At 44.4% G+C, this 25893-nt stretch overlaps 1 long non-coding RNA gene across 1 annotated transcript; it reads left to right on the plus strand.

Moving 5' to 3' along the window:
- The first annotated feature begins 1024 nt into the window (after positions 1-1024).
- LOC111545882 lies at positions 1025-25893 on the plus strand. Its single transcript, XR_002732577.1, has 5 exons — positions 1025-1175; positions 16480-16601; positions 17052-17145; positions 20413-20597; positions 23945-25893. It is a non-coding gene; the product is annotated as an uncharacterized LOC111545882 (long non-coding RNA).

Genomic DNA, 25893 nt, shown 5'->3' on the forward strand with positions numbered 1-25893 from the left:
CATGTTGCTGACATAACAACCTCTTATTAACATAACTATTTTTTTGTGAGTCTAGAAAGTTGTTAATCCTTTTTGAACCTCATTTCTTTTAAAAATAACTCTATAAATTGGAGGTGGCAACACTGAGACTTTATTAGGTTACAGTAAGTATTCAATGAAATCATGTATGCATTTTGTGTGGATGTTACTGGCTCCTACTCCCAGTTGAGCAGAAGACTAGATCCATTTCATGGACTCACTAGGGGTGGCTTACATTTCCTTAACACCAAGCTGGCTAATTAAAAGATGGCTTTAGCCATTTGCTCCCTCTCCTACTCTGGGCTATCTTCTCTGAGAGCCAACATTTCTGCCCAGCACTTTTTTTTTTGAGATAGGGCCTCACTCTGTTGCCCAGGTTGGAGTGCAGTGGTGCCATCTCGGCTCACTGTAACCTCTGCCTCCCGGGTTCAAGCGATTCTCCCGCCTTAACCTCCCAAATAGTGGGAATTACAGGCGCCCACCACCACACCCGGCTAATTTTTGTATTTTTAGTAGAGACGGGGTTTCACCATGTTGGCCAGGCTGGTCTCGAACTCCTGGCCTCAAGTGATCCTCCCACCTCGGCCTGCCAAAGTGCTGGGATTACAGGCATGAGCCACCATGTCCAGCTTCTGCCCAGCACTTCTAACCCTCCTCCAGCATCTACTTCCTCTTCTTCTTCAATGCCTGGGATATGGGCTCTATTCCAGGAACTACCGCTGTTTCCTCCACTAGGATATGAACCTTCCTCTCACCCATAAACAGGTCCTTTCATAGGGTCAGAACAATGCTTTGGTCTGTGGTCTGTCTTGGGGGTTGGGGGACTGCCGCCCTCCCACATCCCTGTTAGAGATATGATAGGAAAGCTGGGCTGCACGTGTACCAGCATCTTCCAGCATTGATATGTAGCCTTGCCCCTTACTGTTTAGAACCAGTTTCCTCTGCTCCTTCCTTCACTCTGAGGACTTTGTAATTGGACAAATGTTAATATCCCTGCTTTTTCCCCCTTAGGATCAATTTTCTCTCAGGAGGCTCCTCATTGACTCATGCAAACAGATTTCTGGCAGGAACTGCTCCAAAGCCTTCCAGATGTTCACAGGCATGGATGAATCAGAGCAAAAATGGACAGATGCAACTGAAATGGAGGGTTCTGCTATGTAAGTAAAGCATCCAGCCTTCCACATTGGGAGTCACCACTAGTCCTAAGCTTGAGTTGAGTTATCTTTAATTGAGGTACACAGAGCAGGGCAGCTTTGAAGTCATTTACACCTGAAACTGGACCCCTACCCAGTGTCTTTCTCTCTATGTGACCTGGAGTTAGCTACTTAACTTTCTGAGTTTCAATTTACTCACAGTTAAAATAGTAATACTAATTTTCATTTTATGGTTTGTTGTGTGCATTATTAAATAATATTTAGAAAATATCTGGCAAGTACTAGGTTTGCTTTTTATTCTTTTTCCATTGAGCATCTCTTTTGTGACTTACTAAGGCTGAGTTTTATTTTATTATATTTCTATTATCCTTCTTTTCGTGTAGTCTTTTTCTTTCTCTTTTTTTTTCTTTTTTCTCTTTCTCCCCTCCTGCCTACCTGCCTGCCTAGCTTCCTTCTTTTTTTCTTTGCTCTGTTTTTAAAGCAGTAGATGAATGTCAAAGAACAGGACCCCATCATTAGAACACTGACAAGTTTTTCGAGCAGAAACAACAATATTTTGTTCCAACAATTGTGTAGGCTTAATATATAAGTAACTTCACAATATCCTTAAAAAATTAAACACAGATTAGAGTGTTCTAAAATTATTTAAAAATTTAAAAATGTTAAAAATCGGCTGGGTGTGGTGGCTCACACCTGTAATCCCAGCACTTTGGGAGGCTGAGGCGGGTGGATCACCTGAGGTGGGGAGTTCGAGACCAGCCTGACCAACATGGAGAAACCCCATTTCTACTAAAAATACAAAATTAGCCAGGTGTGGTGGTGCATGCCTGTAATCCCAGCTACTCTGGAGGCTGAGGCAGGAGAATCACTTGAACCCAGGAGGCAGAGGTTGCAGTGAGCCGAGATCATGCCATTGCTCTCCAGCCTAGGCGACAAGAGCGAAACTACACCTCCAAAAAAAAAAAAAAAAAAAAAGGTTAAAAATCACACATAAGCTCACAACTTACATGAACAAAAGAACTTTTATATTTTATATTACTTACCATAAACCAATAGCAAATATCTGTTTCTCAAAGGCACAAATTCTGCATGAAATTTAGCAATGCCTTCCCACACCTGTTACCCAAATACAATTCAATAAAATCAGTGACGCCAGGGTATTGTGAAGCTTCAACTACAACTGGATGTAAAATGAGCTTATCTAAGCTGTTGTTATGGTGCTAACTTTATAAAAAATGTATCTGAGAATGGACTTTCTCTTTCTACCTAATCTAAAAGGTAGGATGCTGGAGATAGTGAATTACCCCAAACCACAAATGGGAAACAGATGGCTTTTCAGCCAGGGACAGAACCAATTATTTATAACCTTCTCCTCATCATCCTTTTTACAAACTAAACCTGGCAAATGGTTGGGAACATGAGCTCACAAGTCAGTAGGACAACAAAATATGCTGGTTATACTGTAGGCTAGTTTCTTCCTGAAAGAAAGCACAGTAGTGCAGGATGAAAATAGGGGTGATGAAAGCAACTTAAGGTTACTTTTGATTTTTAAAAATAGTAATTCTGGGCTGGGTGCTGTGGCTCATGCTTGTAATCCCAGCACTTTCGGAGGCTGAGGGGGGCGGATCACCTGAGGTCAGGAGTTTGAGATCAGCCTGGCTAACGTGGTGAAACCCCGTTTCTACTAAAAATACAAAAAATTAGCCAGGCGTGGTGGCGTGTGCCTGTAATCCCAGCTACTTGGGAGGCTGAGGCAGGAGAATCGCTTGAACCCGGGAGGTGGAGGTTGCAGTGAGCTGAGATCGCGCCATTGCACTCTGGCTTGGGCAACAAGAGTATAACTCCGTCTGAAAAAAAAAAGTAATTCTGGCTGGGTGCAGTGGCTCATGCCTGTAATCCCAGCACTTTGGGAGGCTGAGGTGGGTGGATCACCTGAGATTAGTTTGAGACCAGCCTGACCAACATAGTGAAATCCCCCCTCTAATAAAAATACAAAAATTAGCTGGGCGTGGTGGCGGGCGCCTGTAATCACAGCTACTCAGGAGGCTGAGTCGGGAGAATTGCTTGAACCCAGGAGGCAGAGGTTGCAGTGAGCCAAGCCATTGCACTCCAACCTGGATGACAGAGCAAGACTCTGTCTCAGATTAAAAAAAAAAAAAGTAATACCACCAGAGCTACTGAATGAAAGGTTTCCAAGAGTTCTAATATTAATTCTGAAGTGTCAACATCATGTTTTCAGAAGGATGTTATTGAATCACAACATATTGTCACTTGAAGGCACCTCTAATCTCAGTTTACAAATAAGAAAGTGTGATGTACTTGTTGGGCAAACACAGTGGGCAATGGACCAGCCAGTGGGGATACCCCAATTAATCCTGAGTTACAATTATAAATACTACCTCATTTGTACACACTGGGAACTGGGAAAATGTCAGATTACAAGCAAAATATATTTGCATAGACCTTTACATTTTTCACTGTGCTATTCTCGACAACATTGTCGATTACTATCCTCTTTGAAATCCACGTCTAACTCAGACCAGCAATGAAGTCTCTTTAATTCTTAAAACCAGTAATGTCAGTGTTGCTGATCTACATGTAGGATTTCAGAATTTAACCAGGCCGGATAGTACAACTGTGTTCAACTCAACTAGGACCAGGAAGTTCCCAAGTGGACTTTGCACTGAATAGAGTTTTAAAATTCCACAGAGGCCCACCAGTGGATTAAGTATGTATTCTTGGAACACCAAAAAACAGGAGGCCTTGTTCGTATCACTGGCAATCCCTAGATGACAAAGTTTCAAGTACGGTGAAATGAAGACAGGGTCTTGCTCTGCCACCAGGCTGGAGTGCGGTGGTGTGACCTCGGCTCACTGCATCTTTGAATTCTCGGGCTCAAGCGATCCCCTTGCCTCAGCCTCTTGAGTAGCTTGGATTACAGGCACATGCCGCCATTCCCCGCTATGTTTCTATAGAGACAGGGTCTCACTATGTTGCCCAGGCTGGTCTTAAGCTCCCGGGCCAAAGCCATCACCCTGCTTTGGCCTCCCAAAGCACTGGGATTACAGGTATGAGCCACTGTGCCTGGCCCAAGAAAGTAATGTGTTTTATAAAGTTTAGCGCATAAGGAATTCAATAAGGAGAGGTCATAGTCCTCCCTCAGGTATCATGTAGAAGCAAAGCAGAGCTCATATGTACTTAAAATGTCATCCAGGGTCACTGTCTGAAGTGCTAATTTTATGTTTCTTTTTACACAAAAAAAGAAAAAAAGTTAATCTTCCAATTCAACCAGTCAGTCACCTAGTATAATAACTGAATGAGTTGGGTATAGTTCCTCCATTTCAAATGGTTTACATAATTGGATATAATAGAGAGCAATATTCAGCAAAAGGTGATCACTATAAACATGTGAAATATCATTATGAAAGTGCTTCAGGAACGTTGGGGGTGGGTCAGGGCATGGGATAAAGGTGGAGTTAATCTAAAAAGAAGAGACTTCATTGAGAAGGAGTTTGAAAGCAGATAGGCAATCTGGCAGCTGAAAAAGATGGAGAATCCAAGCCATGTGTAATACATATGTGCCTGCTTGAATTTTCATTAGGACCAAATTGTCCCTAATGGCATGAAAAATAATAAAATACAAAGTTGGATGAAAGTTAGATTATTGAACCCAGAAGAAAGTGCTTATAGCTATGATATCCTTAATATTTTATGAAACTTTCTGTTTAATAGTTTATAATGATAAACCTCTAGTTGAGTGGAAAAATCTGGCACTGGAGAATTTTACATAATTATATAACTGAGTGTTGACAGAGCTTTTAAAAAAAATTAGCTTGTGCCATGTAAAAGTGCTGGTATTTGATCTTGACCATTTTTGACCTAACAAACTGGCAGTGTTTTATGCTTTGACATAAAACATGGATTAACAATTTCATAAAAATAGTTATATATACCAGGTGCGATGGCATGCCTATAAGCTCAGCACTTTGTCAGGCCAAAGCAGGAGGATTATTCACATCCAGAAGTCCGAGACCACCCTGGACAATATAACAAGACCTCGTCTCTCCAAAAAATCAGAACCTATCCAGGTGTGGTGGTGTGTGCCTGTAGTCCTAGCTACTTGGGAGACTAAAGTGGGAGGATCACTTGAGCTCAGGAGGTTGAGGCTACAGTGAGCTGTGATAGTGCCACTGTCCTCAGACTGGACGACAGAGTGAGAGACCCTGTCTCAAAAAAATAAAACAATAACTCAAGAAGAGCTATATATGTTTATATATATAATATTTGACTTATTACATACAATTTGTCTTATTTCATATTTTATTTCTATACATAATATAATTCAATATATGTAACATTAAAACCCTACTAAACATACCATCATTTTGATGACTGAGAAATCACTTCCTTCTTCTTCACTAGACAGTCATTGAGCACCTATTATGTTTTCAGCACTCTGCTCCTTGCTCAGATACAAGGATGAGTAAAATATATTTCTTGCCCTTGACCTTCTCAGTTTAGTAAGGGAGATGAACACCTTAACAGATCATTACTCAGAGAGACTGTGTGTATAGGTGTTAAGAAGGAAGACCCTGAGGTCAGACAGACCCAGATGTTTAGTCTGGTCTTCACCACTTTTGCTAAGTGACAAAGCTCTCTTAGCCTTGTGGAAGTAATAACAGTACCTCCCAGGGTTCTTGTGAGAGTTAAATATGGTGAAGTTGCTTAACATTGTACTGTACTTCACAAGTACTCAGGAAATGCTTAGTATTACTGTATGTGTTAAATGCGACTTATATAATTAGATGTGGTTGGTACTTGTTTCCTTTGAGTGGAGTTAGGTCAACTGGTTTTAAGGATAAACAACATATGACAGTGACAATGGTTTATACTGAACTATAGTGAACTCCTCACAGTAGTTTAGAGAAAAATCTCATCATCTTTTCCTGGAAATGAAACCTGTTATCAATCAGAAGTGCTGGTCTAAGGAAGTAAGGAAGTGGCTGAACAGATTGAACACACCTCTCAGGAGTGGGCTGGCTTTTCTAGGTACTCAACATTCTTTTAACGCTTTTGGTAAAAAAAAAAAAAAAAAAAAAAAAAAAAAAAAGAGGGGCCGGACGCGGTGGCTCAGGCCTGTAATCTCAGCACTTTGGGAGGCCGAGGTGGGCGAATCACGAGGTCAGGAGATTGAGACCATCCTGGCTAACATAGTGAAACCCTATCTCTACTAAAAATACAAAAAAATTAGCTAGGCGTGGTGGCAGGCAGGTAGTGGCTGCCTGTAGTCCCAGCTACTCAGGAGGGTGGGGCAGGAGAATGGCGTGAACCTGTCAGGCGGAGCTTGGAACTTGCAGTGAGCTGAGATCTTGCCAATGCACTCCAGCCTGGGTGACAGAGCAAGACTCTGTCTCAAAAAAAAAAGAAAAAAAAGAAAAAAAGAGGAACTGAAACAGGAATTGATTTGATGATAATTAAGAACTTAAATTCTCTTCTCCAGTTCACGTTTGTCTTCTCAGACAAAATAGTTACTGCCAAGATGCCCAGGCACATGAATGCCTTTATCAAAACCTACTGAATAGTCTTTCCTTCAGTAAATACTATTGAGCCTTACTGTTTGCCAGGCACTGTGCTAGGCTCTGGGAGTATGAAGGTAAGCAAACCCACAGGCTGGTGGCGGAGACAGACATTCTTGAAATAAGCCTCCACGCTGGGCGCGGTGGCTCACGCCTGTAATCCCAGCACTTTGGGAGGCTGAGGCGGGCGGATCACGAGGTCAGGAAATCGAGACCATCCTGGCTAACGCGGTGAAACCCCGTCTCTACTGAAAATACAAAAAAATTAGCCGGTGGTGGCGGGCGCCTGTAGTCCCAGCTACTCGGGAGGCTGAGGCAGGAGAATGGCGTGAACCCGGGAGGCGGAGCTTGAAGTGAGCCGAGATCGCGCCACTGCACTCCAGCGTGGGCGACAAAGCGAGACTGTCTCAAAAAAACAAACAAACAAACAAACAAAAAAAGAAATAAGCCTCCACATACATAATAATAGTTGCTCTAAGTGAGGAGCTTAGAGTAGGGGCCCTGATTTAGGCTGGGGCATAGGTTTGTGGAGGCAGGGAAGAGTTCATTTAGGGAAGTAACATCTAAAAGTACCACTTACCCTTTAGAAGAGCTGGCGATGATCTCTCTCTCTCTCTTTTTTTTTTTTTTTTTTTTTGAGACAGAGTCTTGCTCTGTCACCCAGGTTAGAGTGCAACGGCACAATCTTGGCTCAGTGCAATCTCCGCCTCCTGGGTTGAAGTCATTCTCCTGCCTCAGCCCCCCGAGTAGGTGGGATGACAGGTGCCTGTCATCACACCTGGCTAATTTTTGTATTTTTTAGTAGAGACAGGGTTTCACTATCTTGACCAGGCTGGTCTCGAACTCCTGACCTCATGATCCACCCTCACCTTGGCCTCCCAAAGTGTTGGGATTACAGGCGTGAGCCACTGTGCCTGGCTGATTTTCTCTTTATTTCCAAAACCGCCAGCAAGTTCAGGAGATAAAAGCTTAGTCAAATAAATTTTTGGTTACCATATGGAAAATGTCATGTTGATATAGATTATTTATTCTATCACCCAACTATATTGATAACATTAAACATGGCCTTTCTATCTGTCATTCTGCCCCAATGGAACTTTCATTTCATTAATGTTATACAAAGTAAAATCATCTACCTCTGGAATGGTTTTATCATTATTAACACACATATACACGTATACTTAATTATGGTTCTTTATGTACACTAAAGAAGCTAGGAAAATTTTAGAAGATAGTAGAATGAAATGGTTCTTCCTTTCCTTTTTTTTTTTTTTTTTTGAGACGGAGTCTTGATCTGTCGCCCAGGCTGGAGTGCAGTGGCCGGATCTCAGCTCACTGCAAGCTCCGCCTCCCAGGTTTATGCCATTCTCCTGCCTCAGCCTCCCGTGTAGCTGGGACTACAGGCGCCCGCCACCTCGCCCGGCTAGTTTTTTGTATTTTTTTAGTAGAGACGGGATTTCACCGGGTTCTTTCTTTCTTGTCTGGGAGGGGTTCCTTGCTCTGGAATGATACTTCATGTATAAATACAGTGTTTCTCCGTGGTCTTCCTTTTGGATTTTTGGAGGTTGATGGGAAGGGCTGAATTTCAGCACACAGTGAAAACAGCGTATCTTATAGGAGGGTTTATAATATCCCAAACATTGTATAAAAGTGGCATTTTGAGATTTTTTCAGAAATGTATTAAAAATGCAGAGAGAAAAAAATGATTGTAGCAAGTATTCAGCCATTTTGTCCTTTTATTCAAATATTTACAGGAATATTCACACTTATTTTTTTCAGCCTTAAATAAGCAAAGCTTGATTTTTTAAAAGAGGCTGTCTTCTAGGTGTTGCAAGTGGAATCTGCTTGTATTGATTGGGTTGCTCTTCAGTCATTTCCTTCAGCGTGCACATATCTTCCTTTTTATGTTTTTCTCAAGCAACCAGTAAATAACGTATTTATCAAACTTAAGAGAGTGTCCAAACAGAATTTCTTTGGAAAAGCTGGGTTTCTTTCTTGCTGAGGCATACAGTTGATGAGTTCTTTAGCCAGTTGGATTATAGCAGTTCAGTGAGATCATAGCAAGTAACCTGGTTATGTTGTACTGATATTCATCACAGGAAATGAACTCATCTCCACAAATTATTTGCTGCAAAATAAATTAACTCCTTTAGTAGAAAATTATCACAGGATCAGCATGTCCCACTTGTCAAGGAAGGAATATGAGCACAGTGTAGCTTTACTGTAACAGCAGTAAACCATTATTTTGTTGCTCACAGTAGTCTCAACATAAATCTAAAATAATATCATCAAATGAACTCTCTGGAGTCATTGATCACTAAATTATTAGAAGCCCAAGAAATTGCTAAGTTTCACCGGGCATGGTGGCTCATGCCTGTAATCCCAGCACTTTGGGAGGGCGAGGCGGGCGGATCACCTGAGGTTGGAAGTTCAAGACCAGCCTGACCAACATGGAGAAATCCTGTCTCTACTAAAAATACAAAATTAGCTGGGTGTAACCCCAGTTACTCAGGAAGCTGAGGCAGGAGAATTGCTTGAACCTGGGAGGTGGAGATTGCAGTGAGCTGAGATCGTGCCATTGCACTCCAGCCTGGGCAACAAGTTGGAAACTCTGTCTCAAAAAAAAAAAAAGAAAAAAAGAAAAAGAAATTGCCAAGTTTCAACAAAGTCAGTCATGTTAGTTGTGTGAAATATTTCATAATACATTCTAATAAAAGGATTATTCATGTAAGGTTATAACAACGATATTGTGCACTTTTACTATTGCATAGCTTTTCCTATGAACCCGACACTATGTTAGGCACTTACATGCATTATTTTATGCCCTTTGTACAGCAAACCTAGAATGGTTTACTCATGCGTTTCTTCCTCAGATCACAGATAAAGAATAGAGAACTGATTGTGCTAAAAAAAATTTTCTGTGCCTGTGATCAGTGTATTATATTTGGTATCTATGTTGGGCTGAGAATAAGAAAATAGAAACTAGAAGGACACTAGAAATAGAGGGAAGATAGGGAATTGGAGGGGACCAGAGCTAGAAAAGGAAATTATAGTAATAGATTACTGTATGCCAGAGACTGTGTATATGATGGGACAAACAAACTTTTTTTTTCTTTTTCTTTTTTTGAGACAGAGCCTTGCTCTGTGGCTCAGGCTGGAGTGCAGTGGTACAGTCTGGGCTCACTGCAAACTTGCCTCCCTGATTCAAGCAATCCTCGTGCTTCAACCTCCCAAGTAGCTGGGATTATAGGTGTGTGCCATCATGCCTGGCTAATGTTTGTATTTCTAGTAGAGTCGGGGTTTTGCCCTGTTGGCCAGGCTGGTCTTGAACACCTGACCTCAAGTGATCTGCCTGCTTTGGCCTTGAAAAGTGCTGGGATTACAGGTGTAAGTCATCGTTCCTGGCCAAAAACTTTTTTTCTATACTTTCACGGTATTCTTAATATTTCTGCCACAAGATTCAGGAGTTTTTCCCACAGCAAACAATTTTCCAGTTCTCTATGGACATCAAGTAGTGTCCTATGAATCAACTTAATTCTTACCCTATCTCTATCTGGTGATAGTACAGACACCACAGGTCAAGGGCTCAGTCAAGACTGCCCCAATTTCACATGCCGGGTTGTAACCTGTTCTTATAGCCAACAGGAATCCAGGGTTCCTATGACTGCCTCTCACATTCGTTAATTTGCTAGACCAGCTTGGAGAACTCAGGAAAATAGTTAACTCCCTATATTTGCAGTTTATTACAAAGGTTAGAACTCAGAGGCAGCCAGATGGGAGTGATGCACAGGACAAGCTACATAGGAAAGTGCACAGCTTCTATGCTGTCTCTAGGTGGGATTTTTTTTTTTTTTTTTGAGATAGGGTCTTGCTCGGTCGCCCAGGCTGGAGTGCAGTGGTGCAATCACTGTTCACTGAAGCCTCGACCTCCCTGGCTCAAGCAATCTCCCCACCTTAGCATCCTAAGTAGCTGGGACTACAGGCCACACTACCACGGCCAGTTAATTTTGGACTTTTTGTAGAGATGAAGTCTTGCCATGTTGCCCAGGTGAGTCTGAAACTCCTGGGTTCAAGTGATCTTCCTGCCTCAGCCTCCCAAAGTGCTGGGGTTACAGGCATGGGCCACCCTGCCCTACGGGCTTTTTTCTTTTCTTTTCTTTTGAGACAGGGTCACCCAGGCTGGAGTGCAGTGGTGCAATCATAGCTCGATGTAACCTCGAACTCTTGGGCTTGAGTGATCCTCCTGCCTCATCCTGTTGAGTTGTTAGGCTTAAAGGCATCCACCACCATGCTAGCTAATGTTTTGTTTTTTTGTTTTTTTGTTTCTTTGTAGAGACAGGATCTTGTTTTGTTGCCCATGCTGGTCTCAAACTCCTGGGCTCGAACGATCGTCCCACTCGGCCTCTTGGAAGAGCTGGGATTCCAGGCAGGAGCCACCAGCACAGCCTGCGGCCTGGATGTCTATGTAAGACAGTAGGCGGCACTCTAAGCGTTTCCGAGCGTTTTTCGTCACTCTATTGTGTGCTGTACCTCGTGCTGCACTCTACTCACGTTTGATTCTTTGTAGTACACTCTGCCTCACTCCTCATCTTGAAATCATTTACTGTACCATACGCCTCAGTCTTTTTGTCTTGGAATCTTTTTTGTTTGTTTGTTTTGTTTTTTGAGACGGAGTTTAGCTGTTGTTGCCCGGGTTGGAGTGCAATGGCGCGATCTCGGCTCACTGCAACCTCTGCCTCCCGGGTTCAAGCGATTCTTCTGCCTCAGCCTTCCGCGTAGCTGGGTCACAGGTGCATGCCACTACGTCCAGCTAATTTTTTATTTTTAGTAGAGACGGGGTTTCATCATATTGGTCAGGCTGGTCTCAAACCCCTGACCTCAGGTGATCCGCCCGCCTCGGCCTCCCAAAGTGCTGGAATTACAGGTGTGAACCACAGCACCCGGCCCCGTCTTGGGATCTTTAGTAGTGCCGGATGCCCTAGGTTTTCATCTTGGGATTATTTGGGGGCCATATGCCCCAGTCATTTTGTCTTGGAATCATTTGGAGACTGTATGCTCCCGTCTTTTTTTTTTTTTTTTTTTTTTTTTGAGATGGAGTCTCACTCTGTCGCCAGGCTGGAGTGCAGTGGCTCGATCTCGGCTCACTGCAACCTCCGCCTCCCTGGTTCAAGCGATTCTCCTGCCTCAGCCTCCCAAGTAGCTGGGACTACAGGCATGCGCCACTATGCCCAGCTAAATTTTGTATTTTTAGCAGAGATGAGGCTTCACCATGTTGGCTAGGATGGTCTCCATCTCCTGACCTCGTGATCTGCCCGCCTTCGGCCTCCCAAAGTGCTGGGATTATAGGCGTGAGCCACTACGCCCGACTGTCCCGGTCTGTTTGTTTTGCAATTGTTTGCAGTGCCGTACTCCCTGATCTTTTCGTCTTGAAATTCTCTGGGAAACTGTACACCCAATCTTTTCGTCTTGGAATCCTGTAGCGGACCGTATTGCCCTAGTGTTTCTGTCTTGGCATTGTTTGCAGTGCTGTACACCCCAATCTTTCCGTCTTGAAAACCTTTGGGATACTGTACCCTTGGTCTTTGCATCTTAGAATTCTTTGCGGGATTGTACGAACCCGTTTTTCATCTCGGAATCTTTTGGGAGACCGTATGACCCAGTCTTTTTGTTGTGGGATTATTTGGGATACTGTATTCACCAGTCTTTCCATCTTGGAATGTTTTGGGAGATTGTATGCTCCAGTTTTTACGGCTTGGAATCGCTTGCAATGCCCTATGCCCTAGTCATTTCACCTTGGAATATTTTGGGATGTCATATGCCCCAGTCTTTTGTCTTGGAGTCATTTGCAGTGTTGTATGCGCTAGTATTTTTATCTTGGAATTCTTTGGTGGATTGTACACCCCACTGTTTTCATCATGAAATCTTTTGGGAGACGCTATGTTCCAGTCTTTTCGTCTTGGAATCTTTTGCGGTGCCACAGCTCCAGACTTTTTGTCTTGGAATTTTTAGGGGCAGCTTAAGCCCCAGTCTTTTCATTTTGGAATTCTTTGGCAGACTGTATTCACCAGTTTTTTCATCTTGGAATCTTTTATGAGATCATACATCCCAATCTTTTTGTCTTGGAATTGTTTGCAGTGCCATCTGCCCCAATCTTTTCATCTTGGAACTTTTTGGGGGGACTATACACCCCAGTCTTTTAATCTAGGAATCTTTTGGGAGTCCGTATGCCCCAATCTTTTTGTCTTAGAATTCTTTGTGGCATTGTACACCCCAGTCTTTTCATCTTGGGATCTTTTGGGAGACTGTATGCCCCAGTCTTTCTGTCTTAGAATCATTTGCAGTGTCATACTCCTGTCTTTTAATTTTGGAATCGTTTGCAGAGCTGTATTTCCTGGTTATTTTTCTCTTGGAATTATTTGGGGGACTATATGCCCCAGTCTTTTCATCTTGGAATTTTTCAGGGAACCGTATATTCCAGTCTTTTTATCTTGGAATCATTTGCATTGCTTTATTCCCTACACTTTTTTTTTTTTTTTTTTTTTTTGAGACAGAGTCTCGCTCTGTTGCCCAGGCTGGAGTGCAGTGGCATGATCTCGGCTCACTGCAACCTCTGCCTCCCGGGTTCAAGCGATTCTCCTGCCTCAGCCTCCCAAGTAGCTGGGACTACAGGCACCTGCCACCATGTCCGGCTAATTTTTTGTATTTTTAGTAGAGATGGGGTTTCACCGTGTTAGCCAGGATGGTCTCCATCTCCTGACCTCATGATCTGCCTGCTTCGGTCTCCTAAAGTGCTGGATTACAGGCGTGAGCCACCGTGCCCGGCCATTCCCTGGTCTTTTTGCTTTGGAATCATTTGTAGTGTCATACACCCCAGTTCTTTCATCTTGAAATTCTTTGGGGGACCGTGTGCCCCAGTGTTTCCATCTTGGAATCACTTGCAGGGCTGTACTCTTCAAATCTTTGGGGACACCGTATGCCCCAGTCTTTCCCATCTTGGAATCTTTTCGGAGACCCTATGCCCAGTCTTTTTGTCTTGAACTAATTTGCAGGGCTATATGCCCCAGTCTTTTCATCCTGGAATCTTTTGAGCGATCGCATGCCCCAACCTTTCCATCCTGGGATCATTTGCAGTGCTGTACTCTCTGATCTTTTTGTGTCGTAATAGTTCGCGGTGTCATCTTGGAATTATCTTGTCATCTTGGAAGTGTCTTTTCATCTTGGAATTATTTCAGGGACTGTAAGTCCCAGTTATCTGTCTTGGAATTGTTTTCGGGGATGGATGCCCCAGTCTTTTCATTTTGGGGTCTTTGGAGAACCGTATGCCCCAGTGTTACTGTTTTAGGATTCTTTGCAGTACCGTGCACCGCAGTCTTTTCATCTTAGAATCCTTTGGGGTACCATACTCCCGGTTCATCTTGGAATTATTTGGGAGACCGTATGCCACAGTTTTTTTCAGTGTACCACAGTTTTAAACATTTATGTTCACCTATTGAGAGACATCTTGGTTACTTCCAGTTGCCTCAGTTTTTTTGTCTTGGAATTCTTTGGAGGTACTGTATTTCCTCTTTTTGTCTTGGAATCATTTGCGGTGCCATACACCCCAGTCTTCTCATCTTACAATTCTTTGGGGGTACAATATGCTCCAGTCTTTTCATCTTGGGATTCTTTCAGTGAACGCAGGTCCCAGTTTTTTTGTCTTGGAATTCTTTATGGGACCACACACCCCAGACTTCCTGTTTTGGACAGGTTCACGGCACTCTATTGCATGCAATCCCGCCGGCAGCACTCTACACAGCTTGGAGCCGCCTGCGCTACGGTATGCAGCACTCTCCACGGTAGCTCCCTGGGGACTCAGCTTTTCCAGTTCCCCATCTATAGGCTGCAACATCATGGCAATGCCCAATAAAAAATAACGTAAGCAGTAGCCATCATGCTGCCAACACTGGCAGTGCCCTCTCGGGCAGTGGCCACTCTCTGCTGGGCGCGTTACTAAGCCCAGAGCACTCTATGGACTCATCGTCTCCATCTGGTGTGCACATATCCTGCTTGCTGCTCCAGTTGCCCTAAAAATATGCCCCAGACTTGTTTTGAGCAGATATAGTAAGATGCACAGACACACAAATGATTGCCAACGAACAAGTCACAGTTTATTATACTCACAGTCCCCAAGACATGGGAGGCGGTCACTCCACACAGGGCCGCACAGGGAAGTGAAAAAGCAGAACGAGCAGGTGTAGAGAGAGGGAAAGCACTGGCAGACTCTTTATTGTGGATTTCTCAGGAAGGAATGGGCAAAGCAAGGTAAGCAAATGGCGCAAATTTAGGATTGGATAGTTTGCATTGTTTCAGCAGATTCTGCGCTATAGGGTGCATTGCCAATTGTGTAAAAACTGGTTTTGGAGAGTCTGAGTGTCTCTTAGTAAATCATGAATTTTAGGGCCTGATGCTCTCTCAGCAAAATGCTTGTCCAAGATAGTGAACGGCAGCTTGGAGCCCACAGTGAAGGCCCTAGAAATGAGTCTGCCCATTGTTCTCCCTCCTCTTTTCAAGATTTTAAAACTTGTAGCAATAAACACATAACATTAAATTTACCATATTTACCATTGTAAGCGTACAGTTCAGTAATATTAAGTATATTCACATTATTATGCAACAAATCCCCGGAACTTTTTCTTCTTGCAAATCTAAAAGTCTATAACCGGTAAACACTGATTCTCCTTCCCTCTTTCTGGCCTTTGGTAACCTCTTCCTACTTTTTCTGTGATTTTGACTGCCTTATTTAGTCTTTCTTTTCTTTCTTTTTCTTTTCTTTTCTTTTTTTTTTTTTCCAGACAGGGTCTCACTCTGTTACCCAGGCTAGAGTGCACGTGCCGCGTTGTGATCACAGCTCACTGCAGCCTTGAACTTCCGGGCTCAAGTGATCCTCCTAATTAGTCCCAAGTAGCTGGGACTACAGGCATTCACCACCACACCCTGCTAATTTTTAGATCTTTTATAGAGGCAGAGTTTCCCTATGGCTGGTCTCAAACTCCTGACCTCAAGGGATCCTCCCTCATGGCTGGGATTACTGGTGTGAGCCTCTGTGCCTGGCCGTTTTTTTTTTTTTTTTTAGAGACTGGATCTCACTCTGTCACCCAGGCTGGAATGCAGTGGTGGGATCTCAGCCTTTCAAATAGCTGGGATTACAGGTGTGCGCCACAACACCTCGTGATTTACTCCTTTAGATCCTTCATCGGAGTCCTTTTGTGACTGGCTCATTTTTTTTTTTAAGGACCCTAGGTATTGTTTTCCATAATGGCTATATTATTTTACACTCCTACCAACAGCTCCCAAGGGTCCCAACTTCTCCATTTTCTGGCCAACATTTGTTATTTTTGTTTCTTTTTTCTTTAATAGTGGGGATGTTATGGGCTGTGTTGAGGATCAGTACACAAACATTCGCATTTGAATACAATTCTTAACATACTAGAATGAAAATCTCAAAAGCCATGTCGTTGTGATCTTTTCTAAAATGATTCCAGTGATTTCCCAGCTTCAAAGCTGGGAGCAAATTTTCCTTAAGAGCTGTTAATTTACAATGTAATATAATATAAATTACATGCTCACATTTTCAATCTTTCATGGCATATTAACAAAGTTATTAGGAAAATTGGACTGCCATAGCCAAAGATGTTACAGAGTGCACATAATCCTTTTCTTTCTTTCTTTCTTTTTTTTTTTTTTTGAGACAGAATCTCAAAAAATCTCGTACCCAGGCTGGAGTGCAGTGGCATGATCTTGGCTCACTGCAACCTCTGCCTCCCAGGTTCAAGCGATTCTCCTGCCTCAGCCTCTCGAGTAGCTGGGATTACAGGTGAGTGACACTATGCCTGGTTAGTTTTTGTATTTTCAGTACAGACGGGGTTTCACTATGTTGGCCAGGCTGGTCTTGAACTCCTGACCTCAAGTGATCCTCCTGCTTCAGCCTCCCAAAGTGCTGGGATTACATGCGTGAGCTACCACACCCCGGTCAAGTGCACACAATTCTGACAGGGAGAGTAAAGATTAAGGAGTGGTTTTCTTTTCTTTCTTTTTGTTTTTCTTTTTTTTAGACACAGGATCTTGCTTCGTCAGCCAGACTGGAAGACATTGGGTGCGATCACAGCTCACTGCAGCTTTGAACTCCTGGGCTACTGCGATCCTCGCGCCTCAGCTGCCAGCGTAGCTGGGACTACAAGCGTGAGCCACCACGCCCACCGGACACCGCCCCCCTCCGACCAACCCCTTTTGAAAGTAAAATATTTAGAATGGCTTTTATTTTTAGGCAACTACCATTTATCCCCCCTCTGTCTTTCTATGTTCACCTGACAAGCTCCTGGTGGTAGCCAATAGCTCTGACAGAGAGTGACAGAAATAAGGTAAGGTCCCAAACTAGTGACCCAGGCCTGGGTGGTATTTCATCTTTGGTGGTGCCATTGGTTTCCTGTTGTGAGATTATTCCTGCCGTTGGGGTTAGGACACTTAGGCCAGGGGCAGGGGACTGAGGGGGTGTGGTATGCGGTGTAGTGGGGGATGGTGGGTGGGAGGGGTGAGAGAAGACTCCTTCCTTTGCTGTAGGTGTTACTTTCCTAGTTAACTTTAGCATTTAGCCCCTCCTTGGGCGGAGATAGTAATCTTGCAATTGTTCCATGCCCATCAGCGTTCCTTGGCTCAAGGCAGGGAGGACCTGGTCTTTAATCTGTCTTGTCTTTAACCTTAGTCAATCAGGAGCCGCTATGTGGTCAATTCTTGTTAGACCAGAGGCGCCTGGTCGAATGACTCTCTTTGGGAGGACTTAGGTTGATAATGGCAACCTTATACTTTAGGGTGGACACTGCAAACAACAGGCAGCAGAGGGCTTTATGCAGCTCGCAGAGCAGCGGCACACCCCTCCAGCAAGCAGTTCTGCTTCCCCACATGGTGCTAGCCACGGGGGAGAGCCACAGCAAGCTACACACGGGTCAAAGGCATTTTGCTGTGCCCCTCATGGCTGTGACTACACACCCTGCTTGCTGCACCAGTTGTGTTTTTCTCTAATTTGATCTTTCCTCTAATTTGCTCCCAAGACAGACAGTAGCTATGAAGTCTAGCTTGTACTGAAGGGGCTGCCCTGAAGGGGATGTTTATATTGTATTTTTCACAGAATACTTCTTTACCCTGACCTAATGCCTGATTGTCCAGCCTGTATCCAGCTGTCTCTGTCACAGGAAACTTGTTTATATGGGCAGATGCCCTTGTGGCTCTTGTCTGACCTGTGTCCAGTTTATTCCAACGAAGCCGGAATACTCTCTCTGAGGGCCCTGACTGGCAGAAGGGTTCGCTTCCAGTGTTTAGCTCAGGTGACACACAGCGGAGGTAACACAATGAAACACGTGAAATAACAAAAGCAGTGTGTCACTGACAGATCCCAGAGAGAAGAGGACAGCATGGCTTGCAGGGCCAGCGGGAAGAGGGGAGCCATCTGGGACATGCAAGCTCAGGCAGCGGGTGGGGAGCAAGCAAGAGTGTGCAGGGGAACTGTGGGCCAAGCCTTTAGAGGAGTCCAGGGCGTCACCCAAGCAGGTTTCCCGCGGGGAGTACTTTTTTTTTTTTTTTTTAAATCGGGTTTGGCTCCTGTTGCCCAGGCTGGAGTGCAGGGTAGTGATCTCTGCTTACTGCAACCTCTGTCTCCCCATTTCAAGCGATTCTCGTGCCTCAGCCTCCCGAGTAGCTGAGATTACAGGTGGCCTACGACCATGCCTGGCTAATTTTTTTTTGCATTTTTAGTAGAGGTAGGGTTTCACCATGTTGGCCAGGCTAGTCTCGAACACCTTGACCTCAGGTTATCCACCTACCTCGGTCTCCCAAAGTGCTGGAATTACAGGCGTGAGCGACCGCGCCTGGCCCCCGTGGGGGATTTAGAGCAAGTAGGCATGAATTCCGTGGGGGCACGTATGCTGTGACTGGGAGGGGGGCCCTGTGGCATATCTGTGCAGTCCATGCAGGGTGTGGGGGCCAGTGGGTGAGTCTAGTAGGTTGTGCCTAGCTGTCCTCTAGGTAGGTGGTCACCAGGAGGTGATGTATAAAGTAGATTGCTGGATCATGTACCTTGAGGAACAGAGAGGAGACAGAGAGTTGAGAACTGGAAATGGTGTCAGGGGTGACTAAGCCCTGCTTCTGGTATGAGAAAGTCCAACTTATATTCAAAGTGGATGCCAGGCAACATAAAAATTATAAGAATTCCCTACAGCTTTGTATTACAGGATGTAAAACTACCCTCTCCACCTATGGTTTGTTACGTTGACACCCACAACAGTAAAGTGCTCCCATAATTTATATCCCACGGTTTTCTGGTTGTATAAAAAGTAAACAGCAAATGATTTTGCCTCTTTTTTTAAAAACAAAACACTTAGTTGGGAAGCGGAGGCCGGTAGATCACGAGGTCAGGCGATCGAGACCATCCTCACTAACACAGTGAAACCCCATCTCTACTAAAAAAAAAAAAAAAAAAAAAAAAACTAGCAGGGGAATGGCGGCACACGCCTGTAGTTCCAGAGGCAGGAGAATCACTTGAACCTGGGAGGCTGAGGTTCCAGTGATTGTGCCACTGCACTCCAGCCTGGGCGACAGAGTGAGCCTTTGTCTCAAATAAATAAATAAATAAATAAAAATAAAAAGCACTTAGGCCAGGCGTAGTGACTCAAGCCTGTAATCCCAGCATTTTAGGAGGCTGAGGTGGGAGTATTGCTTGAGCCTAGGAGTTCAAGACCAGCCTGAGCAACATGGCAAAAACCTGTCTCTACAAAAAAAAAAAAATTAGCCGGGCACAGTAGCGCATGCCTGTAGTCCCAGCTCTTCAGGACCCTGAGGCAAAAGGATTCCTTGAGCCCAGGAGGTCAAGGCTGCAGTGAGCCGTGTTCTTGCCACTGCACTCTAGCCTGAGTGACAGAGCAAAACCCTGTAAAACAAACAAACAAACAAAAAAAGCTTTTATATTTTAAAAATTATATTTCTTCCTTCTTAAAAATATTTCCAGGCTGGATGTGGTGGCTCATGCCTTTAATCTCAGCATGTTGGGAGGCCGAGATGGGAGGATTGCTTGAGGCCAGGAGTTTGAGACCAGCCCAGGCAACATAGTGAGACACATCTCTTTAAAAATCAAAAATCAAAATAAATAAATGGCCGGGCATGATGACTCGTGCTTGCACTTCCAGCTACTTGGGAGGCTGAGGTGGGAAGAGTGCTTGAGCCCAGGAATTAAGGCTGCCGTGAGCTAGGATCATGCCATTGCACCCCAATCTGGGTGACAGCAAAACCCTGTCTCAAAAAAAAAAAAAAAAAATGCAGAGCTACTTGTGTGTTTACAAATACAGTATTTGATACAAATATTTCTCAGAATTGCACAAGAAGGAAGACAGGGACCACTGATAAGACAAGGGTGTAGGATATTAACCAGACTTGGCTTCTTTCTCTCCTGCTTCAGCAGAGGCTGGCCTCTCATTATTTTCAGTTTCTCCATTTTCTGCCAGAAAATCTTTACTTTCTGGGGTAGCTACTTTGGCCTGTTTGTCTTATACTCCCATTTCCCTTTTCTTTGCATTTTGTTTGTTTGTTTGAAGATTTATCCTTTCCTGCTGCCTGTTTTGGATTTATTTTCACTTTTGTAGGGGTGGGTTTAGCTGATAACCTCACCAGTCTTCACTTCGACTCTTCCTTCACTGCCCCTTCAGTTGTGCGGACCTTCCTCTTGGGCATCTTGGCAGCAGGGAGGGCGCCTGAGGGTACTGGTGCCTGCAGGCTTTGAGCACGGGGAGCCTTCTTGAAGCAGGGCTGCCTGGCCACTTGGAAAAAGGTAGGGAGAAATCCACGTGGAAGAAGGTAGGGAGTAATCAGAAAGTCCAAGGTGGGACGTGAAATTAGAAAGCCCTTGAGAGCCTGTTTGGAGGTTCTAACAGGGGAGTGCAGTTACTCATATACCCTCCATCAAAGAGCGATCCTCCTCTATCAGAGTAGTAGCTCACAGCTCCTACTTTGACAGAGCTCACAGCTTCAGGAGGGAGGGGACACCTGGCTAATCAGACAGATAAAAAACAGCTCTTAAGGTTCTCAAAAGCATCTTTGGATGGGGGATCCTAGGTGACCAGGTGGGCATATGGGGCAAGGCAGTTACAGAGAGATCCTGCAGTTTCTGATCCCAAAATCCCCTCTATTGTCTTTTTGTTTCTGGCAGAGTAAACTGTTGAACAGTAGAAGCCCAGTCTGTGGAGATAGTTTTTCCTGTGGCTGAGATACCATGACCCAGATATTGAATGCAGAACTTTGTCTTTAGCCACCTGGTGGCCCTTTATTCCTAATGCCTTAAGTTTTCAGAAGAGCACTGTCATAACGGGCAGGACATAGAAATCATCCACATATTGAAATAAAGTGGAGTTTCCTGCGTATTTTAAGCCCCTTATATAGGACCCTCAGTAAATCCTTGGGGCATAACTGTCCAGATATATTGTTGTCCAGATATATTGTTGATTGTGAAGAAAAACAAATACTGAGAATCTTTATGAAAAACGTTGCTGAAAAAATCTGAACACAAACTGATGACAGGTGAAATATTAGATGTTGGAAGGGACCACAGCCAGCTTGGTATTAGGGTTGGGCATCAGGGGAAATCTGGGTTGGACAATTTTATTGACAGCTCTCGGATCTTGGACTGGCTGAAAATCCCCTTCCGTTTGGCTTTGTAGTGGCCATAGTGGGAGTGTTGCTTAGGCTAGAAGTGGGGAATAGCCTTTCTTTGTCTATTAAATCTTGGGTTATTGGGTGGAGCCCTTCAAGTCCTCATGGTTTTAAATGATTTGGGGTAGTTTGGGGAGGAGCGTGGGAAGATCTGTTTCCACCTTAAGGAATTCTGCGGGCCATGTACCAGTGGGGTTTGTCGCCCACAAAGGAAGGATTTTGTCTAACAGTTGATGTAAGTCCTTAGTAGAACAGTGCTAGGTTGAAGGGGGAAGAGGAACTCAGAGAAGTCAGACAAAGCCATTAGGGGACAGACATGGTGGGGCAGGAGTTTGAGAGGGGTCCCTTGTGGGCACAGTGAATTTTGATACTCCAATTCCTGAAAAGATCCCTTCTTAACAGATTTACAGGGGTGAGATAATTGAGAAAAAAAGTTGTGCTGAGCTTTAAGAGGCCCCCCAAAAGCATTAAGAGGTTGAGAAAGGCAAATTGTGAGACAAATGATCAAAACCTGCCGCTGAAAAAGTCTAGTAATGCTGAGGAAGGAGCACGGGAACCAGAGTGGTGGGTGGTGTTAAGGGTAGATGATTGTGCAGTCCAGATACTGGTATCAATAAGAAACGTGGGCCAGGCATGGTGGCTCACATCTGTAATCCCAGCACTTTGAGAAGCTGAGGCGGGCGGATCACAAGGTCAGGAGTTCAAGATGGGCCTGGCCAACATGATGAAACTCCATCTCTGCTAAAAGTACAAAAATTAGCCGGGTGTGGTGGCACGCGACTGTAGTCCCAGCTACTCGGGAGGCTGAGGCAGGAGAATTGCTTGAACCCAGGAGACGGAGGTTGCAGTGAGCCGAGATCATGCCACTGCACTCCAGCCTGGGCGACAGAATGAGACTCTGTCTCCTAAATAAATAAATAAAAGAAACATGCTGAAGTGCCTTTCAACTTTCAGTCTGAAAGTGCTGGACGTTTACTTCCTCGGCGGGGAGTCAGTGATTTTCTACGAGAAAGGCCCTGAAAGTTTTCCCTCCTCTTGAGAGCTGGGCAATTCTGGACCCAGTGTTCTTTTTCTTTACAGTATTGACACACTTCCAGATCACTGAGAACCCATGATTTTGGAGCTTGCCCATGGGTTAAAATCTTGGGGTTTTTCTAATTGTTGTGATTACATTGATTGCATTGCCACAAACCTGTGTATTTTCCAATTGTTTGGAAATGCTACCTTTATACTGTTGGACTAATGTCTGAAGCTCATACATGTCTGCATTTTTCTAGTTGATACTATTTTTTCTTTTCCTTTCTTTCTTTCTTTTTTTTTTTTTTTAAGACAGAGTCTCGCTCTGTCACCCAGGCTGGAGTGCAATGGCGTGATGTGGGCTCACTGCAACCTCCTCCTCCCGGATTCAAGCGATTCTCCTGCCTGTCTCCTGAGTAGCTGGGATTACAGGCGTGTGCCACCATGCCCAGCACATTTTTGTATTTTTAGTAGAGGTGGGGTTTCACCATGTTGGTCAGGCTGGTTTTCATCTCCTGACCTCGTGATAGCTGCCCGCCTCAGTCTCCCAAAGTGCTGGGATTACAGGCGTGAGCCACTGCGCCCAGGCGTTGATACTATTTTTTTTTGTGATGTGTGAACTCCAGCCTGAGACCATTTACAAAGCTTGTGGCCAGAACAGAGGTTTTTTTGGGGAAGTCAGTTCTCACCCTGAATGTTCCTTCCATGTTGTCTCCAGTCGATGACGATAGTTTGCCACAGCTTCATCCCTTTGTTGTATACAGTTTTGAGTACATGGCCGATTGGTTTTGGTCAGATATTCAAAACTGTGCAGAGCAAAGGGGATAGAACTGAGGGATGCCTTGCAGTAGTTTATCTCTTATTTCTTTCAGTCTTCAAAAGGGGTCAGGGATAGGCTGAGAAAAAAGGTCCCTGGAAATGGTGGTCCATTTGGCTTTTTTAAACCAAAAGGAGGCATTTCCAGTTTCAACCAAGAGCTGGTTACACTGATATAAGTTAGGGAGAGTATGACCCCAGGACAATTCTACATTGTTCAGTAAATTGTCCTTTTCCTTTCAAGGGTGATGGCATGTAATTCAGACCAAGACCAAAGTTTAAATTACATCTCTTTCCTCAGTCTAGCTTGGGAACAGGGGCCTGCCGTACCCTGGCTTCATCTGTAGGAGATTAGGGCCCAGTGAATCTTAAGGTTACGGGGAGTTGAGGGGCATTGAGGTTCCCTTGGTAGAGAATATTCTGGGAAAGAAGCATGCAGGAGAGAGCTGGGAGCACGATATGGAATTGCTGTGGGGTTTTCTGAGTTAAAAACATGTTTCTGAAGGCATGACGTAAAGGCCTCAATGGTTTGAGTAAGGTGCCAATTATTTCGCTGTTTTTTGGCTGCTGCTTTAAATAAGCAGACCCTCATGCATCTGAGAATTTTGTTCCTTTTTGCTCTGGGTGTCCCTTTAGGTGGATTAATTTGGGGATATCCGAGGAGCCCCAGAGGGCCATTGTAATTCAAGATCTTCAGTAAAGTTTTGCCGCGGAGAAAGAACCGGGCCAGTATTGGGACCATGGTGGTGGCGCAGGATTGGAGGAACAGAGGTTTCAGTTGACTGAGAAGTTCCTGTGAGAGAAACAGCCTTAAATAGGGAGAACAGAAAGATGTCGTGAGGAGTCAGGAAAGAAAATTTTCCAGGGGTCAGGGAATGAATTCCAATCAGAACAAGGAGCCAGCAAGAACTTCCAGCCTAGGAGGTACTTTTCAAAAGAAGCCTGGGACTCTAACCCAGTTTCCGAGAGTATACTCAGAATTGTAAGAATCAGGCAGGGCGCGGTGGCTCATGCCTGTAATCCCAGCACTTTGGAGGCTGAGGTGGGTGGATCACCTGAGGTCGGGAGTGTGAGATCAGCCTGATTAACAAGATGAAGCCCCATCTCTACTAAAAAAATACAAAATTAGCTGGGCATCGTAGTGCACGCCTGTAATCCCAGCTACTTGGGAGGCTTAGGCAGGAGAATTGCTTGAACCCGGGAGGTGGAGGTTGCAGTGAGCCAAGATCGCCCCATTGCACTCCAGCCTGGGCAACAAGAGTGAAATTCTGCCTGGGGTGGGAGGAGTGTGGGGGGAAGAATTGTAAGAATCAAAACCTGTGCTCCATGTGCGTCAACAAATGCTTGTTCAGGCACTGGATGTGGAGTTCGATTCCCCACTGGATACCCAAACTGCAGGAGGTAGGTTCCCATCTGGACCCAAGTCGCCGTCTCAGGCCATTGTCAGAAACACAGCGGGACGTGAGTTAAAGTGGTGAAAAAACAGATTTTATTCAGTAACTACTGAAAGCAGGGAAGGAGCTGAGCTCTATTCCAATTTGGGCAGAGGTAATTTGGGTGTTTTAAAGAAAGAATGAGGGAGACGGGAATAAGGGAGCTCCGAAGTGTCGGGGAAGTGAAAAAGTGCAAAGGAGAGCTTCCAGATAGCAAAACACATGGAGGTTCCTGGAGGGTGTCCTCCCAGAGAGGACGTGGAACCTTCCCGCTCCCACTGCACACTTGCCCTGTGCGTCTCTTCCGTCTGGCTGTTCATCTGCATACGTGGTAATTTCCTTTATAGTAAACCAGTAAATGGAAATTTGTAGCAGCTGTGAAAAACTTCAATTTTCTGAATCCACTTTTGGTTTTTAGTGGCGATTGTTTAAATGCCTCAGTTTTAAGTACCATAACGAAAGGAAAGCATACGATTCCTTTATTAATGAATCAGAGGAACATTTTGCAGTTTTTGTTTTGCTTTTTCAGACAGGGTCTTATTCGTCATCCAGGCTGGAGTGCATTGTTGGGAACACAGCTCACTACCTACTCAGCCTCCTGAGCTCAAGCGATCCTCCCACCTCAGTCTTTCGAGTTGCTAGGACCACAGGCGCCCACGCACTACACCGCCCAACTAGTGTTTTGTTTTATATTATATTATATTATTTAATTTTATTTTATTTTGTAGAGACAGAGGTCTCACTATGTCAACCAGGCTAGTTTTGAACTCCCGACCTCAAGCAATCCTCCTCCCACCTCAGCCTCCCAAAGTGCTAAAATGATAGGTATGAGCCACTGCACCCAGCGATTTTGCAGTTTTTGGAAACCACGAGCTTGATTTTGGTGTGGACATTTTGGAAACAAATGCACTGCATGTGTTCTCAGTAATGTTGATGATAGATTTACTTCTGAACCTTTTGGACGTGTGTATGTTAGAAGTTCTCCACCAAATTTATGTGGAATTAAATAGCTGTGAAATTACTGTAAGAAGAACCGAAGCAACATTGGAAATTTGGTAACTAATGCCATGTTGGAAGCTACTCGTGCCGATGTAGCATTGCTTCATACAGGTACTTCCAGATCTAATTGAATATATCCAGTGGGAAATTTCA

The sequence above is a fragment of the Piliocolobus tephrosceles genome, chromosome 11, assembly GCF_002776525.5.
Source record: "Piliocolobus tephrosceles isolate RC106 chromosome 11, ASM277652v3, whole genome shotgun sequence".
In the NCBI taxonomy this organism is placed as follows: Eukaryota; Metazoa; Chordata; class Mammalia; order Primates; family Cercopithecidae; genus Piliocolobus; species Piliocolobus tephrosceles.